The 7,500-nt window shown below is 37.8% G+C and overlaps 1 protein-coding gene across 1 annotated transcript in view; it reads left to right on the forward strand.

Moving 5' to 3' along the window:
- The window catches only part of LOC144973510 (uncharacterized), a 261,680-nt gene that overhangs the window by 11,127 nt on the left and 243,053 nt on the right, over positions 1-7,500 (forward strand). The window lies entirely within an intron of this gene.

A 7,500-nucleotide genomic window follows, 5' to 3' on the forward strand; every position in this document is an offset into this window, starting at 1 on the left:
GTACTCAGACGGAAAAAAAAAATCCCACATATTTAATATTTTGGCCAGAAAACTCTGCCTTCTAACTGTCGATCAATTAAGATTCACCACCCATCTAGGCAAAGGCTCTCAAACATAGGACTTTATAAAATTACAGGTTTGAAATTTGTTTTGGCAAAATGAGGGTCATTTTAATCGATCGATATCTATTGAAGGACGAGTTTTCTGGCCAAAATTTTAAATACGTGTTTATTTATTTATTTTTTTTTCAATGTAGGGCTAGTTTTGTTGTCGATTGTTGTCCATGCTTCATCCAACGTCCTTTCCGTTTCGTTAATCCGTCGCCAATTATTTATTTATTTTTGTTTACCTGTGTCTCTCAAACGTCTATCTGTTTCGATATAATAGAAAACGGTAGGGGCTGCCTGAAGCCTGTGATCGTGAAAATACTAACGAAAGAGTGAAAAGAGACAGGCTTCATAGTTGAACAGATAGATAGAACAGAAAAAAAAAAACAACTTTAAAAACTTGAGCTTTTATATATAGCGCAATATCCACTAAACGTGCTCAAAGCGCTTTACAAAAGATCCCCGACCAACAGCAACACGTAACATAATATAGAACGAGACATGATGCCTGATAGGCGATATTACAAATTTGTTTTTTTTTTCCGACAGAGACAAGATCATCGCCATCACCACAACTTCCACCACCACCATCACCACAACCGCTCCATCTTCACTCTTTCGTTTGTTAAATATAATAATATCATATTATGATTTCTATGTAAATGTATGTTTGATATTGGCAATTGCCTAAAATAAACCTTTGAATTGAATTGTCTGACACTGTTTCATACACATTTTCCCCAGATCTTTATCCTAATATATGGATAGTTTCAGATATTTCATAGCATGCTTTTGTCTGTTTATATTTTTTGGTCCGCAATCTTGTTAAAAAAAATATAATTCCGATATATTTTTTAATTCAAATCTGATTTAAGTAGACTAAAAGGTATAATATATCGACGTTCACTTATTTGCAGGTCTGATTACCCAATTGTTCATGGGCCCATTGTTGTAATGGTAATCTAAAAAAAAAAATGACGCAAAATATTGTCCATTACAACAATTTTAAACTCGGCCCTTCAATAGGATGTCAGACCTGCATATATGTAGTTACACGTCGGTATATATATATATATATATATATTATATATATATATATATATATATATATATATATATATATATATTTATATATATAGATACACACACACACACACACACCTACTACCGAAGAGACTGGACATAGCATTCTACTCGTAACATCTATGATACTAAAAACACTATTCAGAAACAGTCAAGACAGGGAAAGGCGTACAACTAACAAATGGACGTCACATAACCCTGAATGGCTCTATCTCTATCTATCTGCCCATCTCTCTCTCTCTCCCCTCCCCCCCCCCCCCACCCTCACCCCACCGCCTCTGACGTCCCCAAATGTGACCCATTGTCTCAAAAACGGTATTAAGTCGGGTTGGTTAAGATGTTGAAAATTTAATTTAAAACCAGAAATATCAGACTTGTGTTGAGTTTGTATGTTTTATTGAGGAGAATGGATACCATATTTTAGGGTGCTAATGCCAACAATTTATATTTTTGACCAGTTTAACATTTATCTCGGCTTTTAAGCATATGACTCGTTCCGACATAATACCGTTTTTAGGCGATGGGTCACACATGCTTTCCTACTATAATATGGCCATTTTGAATCATGTATGTGTTGTTTCTTTTATTTCTGTGTTTGGCCGAAGCCCGCTCGCTATCTGATGGCCCACACTAACCCCTCAGGGTAGGCAGGCCCCCCCCCCCCCCCTTCCCCTTTCCCCCCGATCTTAATATCTATCTCAATCTTTAGATAGTTTTGATCAGAGCTTCGGAAGGGCACGCCGATGATGGCTCAGAGTAGTGAATCACTCGCGTATTGTGGGTTCAAATCTCGTTTGAGACCCTTTAATTATTTTGTTCATAGTGACTCCGAGATTTAAAAGTGTTCTCTTGCGGCTATGTGGTCTAGTGGTATGACACTCGCTTTCGGATTGGAAGGTCCTGGGTTCGAGCCTCGCTCGGCGCATAGTCGAGTCCTTGGAAAAGATTCTTTACTCACATTCTCTCACCATACTCAGGTGTTGAAAGAGTACCTGGCCGTTTACAGCATTGTCTCTGTCCGAAAAAAAATTGTAACATCGCCTAACAGGCGTCATGTCCCGTCCTAAATGTTAAATGTTGCTGTTGGCCAGGGACCCCTTGTAAAGCGCTTTGAGGACATTTAGTGGATATTGCGCTATATAAAAGCTCATTTTTTTCTCTCTTCTGATAAAGATTATTTGTCGCAAAGGGACTGCAGAGCATAATAATATGGCGCTGTCCTGTAGCAAGATGTCAACACTATAAATATCAATCGAAATTTATATGAAACAATGACAGACACATTGGATAGAACAGGAAAAAAAAAACTTAGAAAACTTGAGCTTTTATATATAGCGCAATATCCACTAAACGTGCTCAACGCGCTTTACAAAAGGTCTCTGACTAACAGCCACACGTAATGTAATATAGAACGAGACATATGACGCCTGTTCGGCGATATTACAAATTTGTTTGTTTTTTTTTTACAACAAAGACAAGATCATAGTCATCACCTCCACCACCACCACCACCATCATCACCACAACTTTCACCACCACCACCTACATCACCACAACTTCCACCATCACCACAACCTCCACCACCACCAACCACCACCATCACCATCACCACCATTGCTATCTTTTCTCCTCCTCCTCCCCCCCCCCCCCCCCCCCCCCCCCCCCCCCCCCCCCCCAAAAAAAAAAATGTCCCATCTTTGTTGTTTGCTTATATTATTTCAAAAACTTGATTAAAAAAAAAAAAGAAAAGAAAAAGAAACATCCCAACAAGTGTCCGTCTTAACACGCCGGTATGATGAGTCATAAAAGAAGGGGTTGACATCCTCTCGACTTGTTTTGTTTTGAGGTTAAAACTTTTAACAGTTTCAGTTACAAGGAAACATTAGACCCACCCCCTGGCTGTCTTGATTTTTCGCTAGCTGGTCATCGAAATAATCTCATTTCTTTTTGTATACCTGGAGGTGTTGATGACGATGTTGATAACGATAATGACGGTGTTGGTGTTGATGTTGATGTTGATGTTGACGGCGGTGATGATAAGGTAGTGAGTGAGTGACCGCTTGGTCATTTACCTGTATAATTTGGCGGTTGTATTTGAACTTTAATTTTTTTTTTAGTAGTTGACCAAAGGCGTCTTGGCGGCCATGCAGTCCAGTGGAATGATACTCGCCTTCGGATCGAAAGGTCCTGGGTTCGAGTCCCGAGCGGAGCATAGTTGAGTCCTTGGAAAAAGCTCCTAAATCACATTCTCTCACCATACTCAGGTGTAAAAGGAGTACCTGGCTCGAACCCAGGACTATCCATTCTGAAAGCGAGTGCCAAACCACGAGACCACATAGCCTCACTAAAACGTCAATGTTGTTATCTTATGAAGAGAGAGAATTAAATTTCCTTCTAATATTAATGTTATTATAATTCACTGAGGTTTTTTTTACGCTTTTACTGTGCTGGTCCTGTGTAATGGCATTCGCATTTAGACCCATGAGTCCTTGGTTCAAGTTCCTCAGTGAGCGGTGCGAACGTGAGTCCTTGAAAAAAGTTTCTTTACTCACATTCTCTGACTCTCGTACTCAGGTGTAAAATGAGTACTTGTAACGGCAACCAAAGGAATCATCTATCGGATCATCAGCATTTTCATTACGATGATGATGACGATGAAGACGATGATGATGATGACGATGATGGTTATTATGATGATGGTGATGTTGTTGATGATGATGATGATTATAATGATGATGATTATTATTATGACGACAAAACTCTTTTCCCACCGGGCCATCTCAATCAGTTGTCCATTACAAACGATAGCCATTTGACCACGAAGATGAGGTTGCTTGTTGTAGTAGTAGAAGAGGGGAGGGGGGGGGTGGAGGTTAGTGACCGCTTGGACATTGGCCTTGCATAGGTGTCCGCATTGAATTTATTTCCTACTAAATACTCTTATGAATAAATACAAAAAAAGTATAAAATATATGACAACAAAAACGTCAGGAATGTTATATTTTGTATAATCGGGGAGAATTTATTGCATTTTATGTCCAGTAGGTGGGGCAGTCAAACTTGACCATCACAGCGTCATGTCGGAATGAACTTGTGAAGAAAATTATTATGTTTCAAGTCAAACCGATTAGAATGAGAATTTTTAAGGTTTTATATTTTGTATGGCTATGAGGTCTTTTTGGGTAGAGTCTTGCCTTTGGATCGCCTGACAGAGTCTTTTCCAAGGACTCAATAATTGTGTGCCGCCTAGAGAGAGCGGGACTCAAACATGTGACCTATCGGTCCGGAGATGAATGTCATATACCATGAAACCACAAAGCCGGACAACGTAAGAAAAACAAAACAACACAAACAAACAAACAAACAAAAAACAAAACAAAAACAAACCAGAAACAAACCAAAACGAACTCTTTAAGTCTGAGACGTCCTACTTGACAAACTACGTCACCACAGCCACCCCAACAATAATGTCGGCATTGCAGGTGTACTGACTAACATACTCTGGAAAAACCCATATATTTGAAAATTTGGCCAGAAAACTCGTCCTTCAAATATCGATCGATTTAAATGACCCTCATCTTGGCAAAAACTCTCAAACCTGGGACTTCGGCGAAGTCCCAGGTTTGAGAGTTTTTGCCAAGATGAGGGTCATTTAAATCGATCGATATTGGAAGGACGAGTTTTCTGGCCAAATTTTCAAATATGGGTTTTTTCCCCCTCTAGAGTACGGAGTATAGTGAATAATAGTAAAACGAGTACGGGTAGTGTATATACACTATACCAATAAAAAGCAACCAGCAAAAATAATTTTCTTAGCCAAACAGGATCTCGTTGGCAGATCTCAGACAATGCGAGAAACTCGTTGAGACTTTTAATGTGGAATTGAAGAAAGCAACGATAATATTATAATATCGGAGAAAGAGGGCCAGGGGGAGAAGGGGGCGGGGGAGGGAGGAGGGGGTATCTGCTATATTATACTTTGTCAAAAAAAAACCCCAAACCAAACATGTCTTCATTTTGGCCGGAAACGTTTAGTTCAATTATCGATTGATTTAAATAACCTTGAACTTGTTAAAAAGGTTCCTTTTAGGTCTAAAGTTCGAATCTTTCTTGAAAAGGTGGGGGTCATTTATTTAATCCATCGATTTTATGGGAAGTCAAAATTTGGTTGCCAAAATATTGTGGGAGAAAAGAAAAAGAAAGATTTTTTTTCTATTTTTTTAAACTCAAGAGTAGGACAAAAGATTGGGAATGGCCTTAGGAAATGGGAATTTTATAACGTCGTATTTTCTATCACCATTGGAGTTCTATAATATCCAACGTATGCATGTGTGTGTGTATGTGTGTGTATGTATGTGTGTGTGTGTGTATCCTGGGGCTGATCCTGGTTTTAGCACCTACTACAATAAAGACTTTAGGGAGTTATAAAATGGTCGCTTTCGCTTTGTGACGCCTTAGGTTTGGTTCACTTAGTGATGTATATATTATATATATGTATGTATTTATATATATATATATATATATATATATATATATATATATATATATATATATATATATATATATATATATAATGGCTAATTATGGTGAACAGTCTGGTTTATGTCGTGACGTCATTATCTTGATGTGTGATTTAAATTACCTCCATAAATTAAATACCCCCTCCTCACTCACTCTCTCTCTCTCTCTCTCTCTCTCTCTCTCTCTCTCTCTCTCTCTCTCTCTTTCTTTCTTTCTCTCTTTGGATGAAGCTTTGTCTCCTTCTCTTCTTTGCCTCCATAAATTAAATACCCCCCCCCCCTCTCTCTCTCTCTCTCTCTCTCTCTCTCTCTCTCTCTCTCTTTCTCTCTCTCTCTCTCTCACTCTCACTCTCTCTCTCCCTTTCTTTCTCTCTTTGGATTAAGCTTTGTCTCCCACTCGTCTTTATCTTTCTTTCTATTTTCAATGTCTCACCTGCACAGTCCAATCCTCTCTATTCTCCAACCTCACACCCAAAAAGCATCAGAAAAGTCTCCCGCTGGTGCTTGTCCCCCCCAGAAATGGCCTTTTTATTCATACAGTGTCACTTCGTCCCCTGTTCTCTAGGCTTGAGAGACGAGGCAAAGAATTCGAGTACTTTGGAATAAAAAAAACCCTACAAAAATACGTTAAAGAAAATTTGGCCAGAAAACTCATTATTTGATTATCAAGCAATTAAAATGGCGTCAACTTGTCAAAACATCTAAAACCTGAGACTTCGATAAGTCCCAGGTTTAATACGAATTTTTAAACAAGATGAGGGTAATTTTAATTGATAGATATTTGACGGACGAGTTTTCTGGCCAATTTCTTTTGAAAATGTGTTTTTTTTTTCAGAGTGCGTTAGTACATATTATTGTCCTGCTCGGTGTTAGAAAACCGCTTGGCTATTTATTTCCTTTTTGTTCACTTGTTCTCCTGATCTCTCAAAGATCTAAAGACGTTGGTGACCAGTGCTTGTGGGGTCTATCGCTTCTCTTTTCTTTCTAAAACCCCAAATCTTCCACTTCAACATTGTAATCCTGCTATTTTAGTTACTTTGACTCATAGATTCTTATCGGAACGCCGGAGATGTACAATTGATGTCTTTTTGAGTATACTTAATTGGAAATCATACATCCCTCTTTAGGACAAATTATGATATTTGCGGTGGAAGTTGCTGCAATGCATTTATGTGGCGGTTTCGGGTTTTTTTCTTTAAAAAAATGTAATTACTTATAATATTTGGCGGTTTTAATCATTCTTTATCGTCATTATATTTTTTAAAAAATTTTTGGTGAAAAATATACATTTTCTTTGTTAATACCCGTTATCTTTATTATTATCATTACTACTACTACTACTACTACTACTACTACTACTACTACTACTACTACTACTACTACTACTACTACTACTACTACTACTACTACTACTATACTACTACTACTACTACTACTACTACTACTATACTACTACTACTACTAACTACTACTACTACTACTACTACTACTACTACATACTACTACTACTACTACTTACTACTACTACTACTACTACTACTAACTACTACTACTATACTACTACTACTACTACACTACTACTACTACTACTACTACTACTACTACTACTACTACTACTACTACTACTACTACTACTACTACTACTACTACTACTACTACTACTACTACTACTACTACTACTACTACTACTACTACTACTACTACTACTACTACTACTACTACTACTACTACTACTACTACTACTACTACTACTACTACTACTACTACTATACTACTACTACTACTACTACT

This window comes from Berghia stephanieae, chromosome 5 (assembly GCF_034508935.2).
Source record: "Berghia stephanieae isolate SIO BIC M18660-M18661 chromosome 5, UCSD_Bste_1.3, whole genome shotgun sequence".
Classification (NCBI taxonomy): domain Eukaryota; kingdom Metazoa; phylum Mollusca; class Gastropoda; order Nudibranchia; family Aeolidiidae; genus Berghia; species Berghia stephanieae.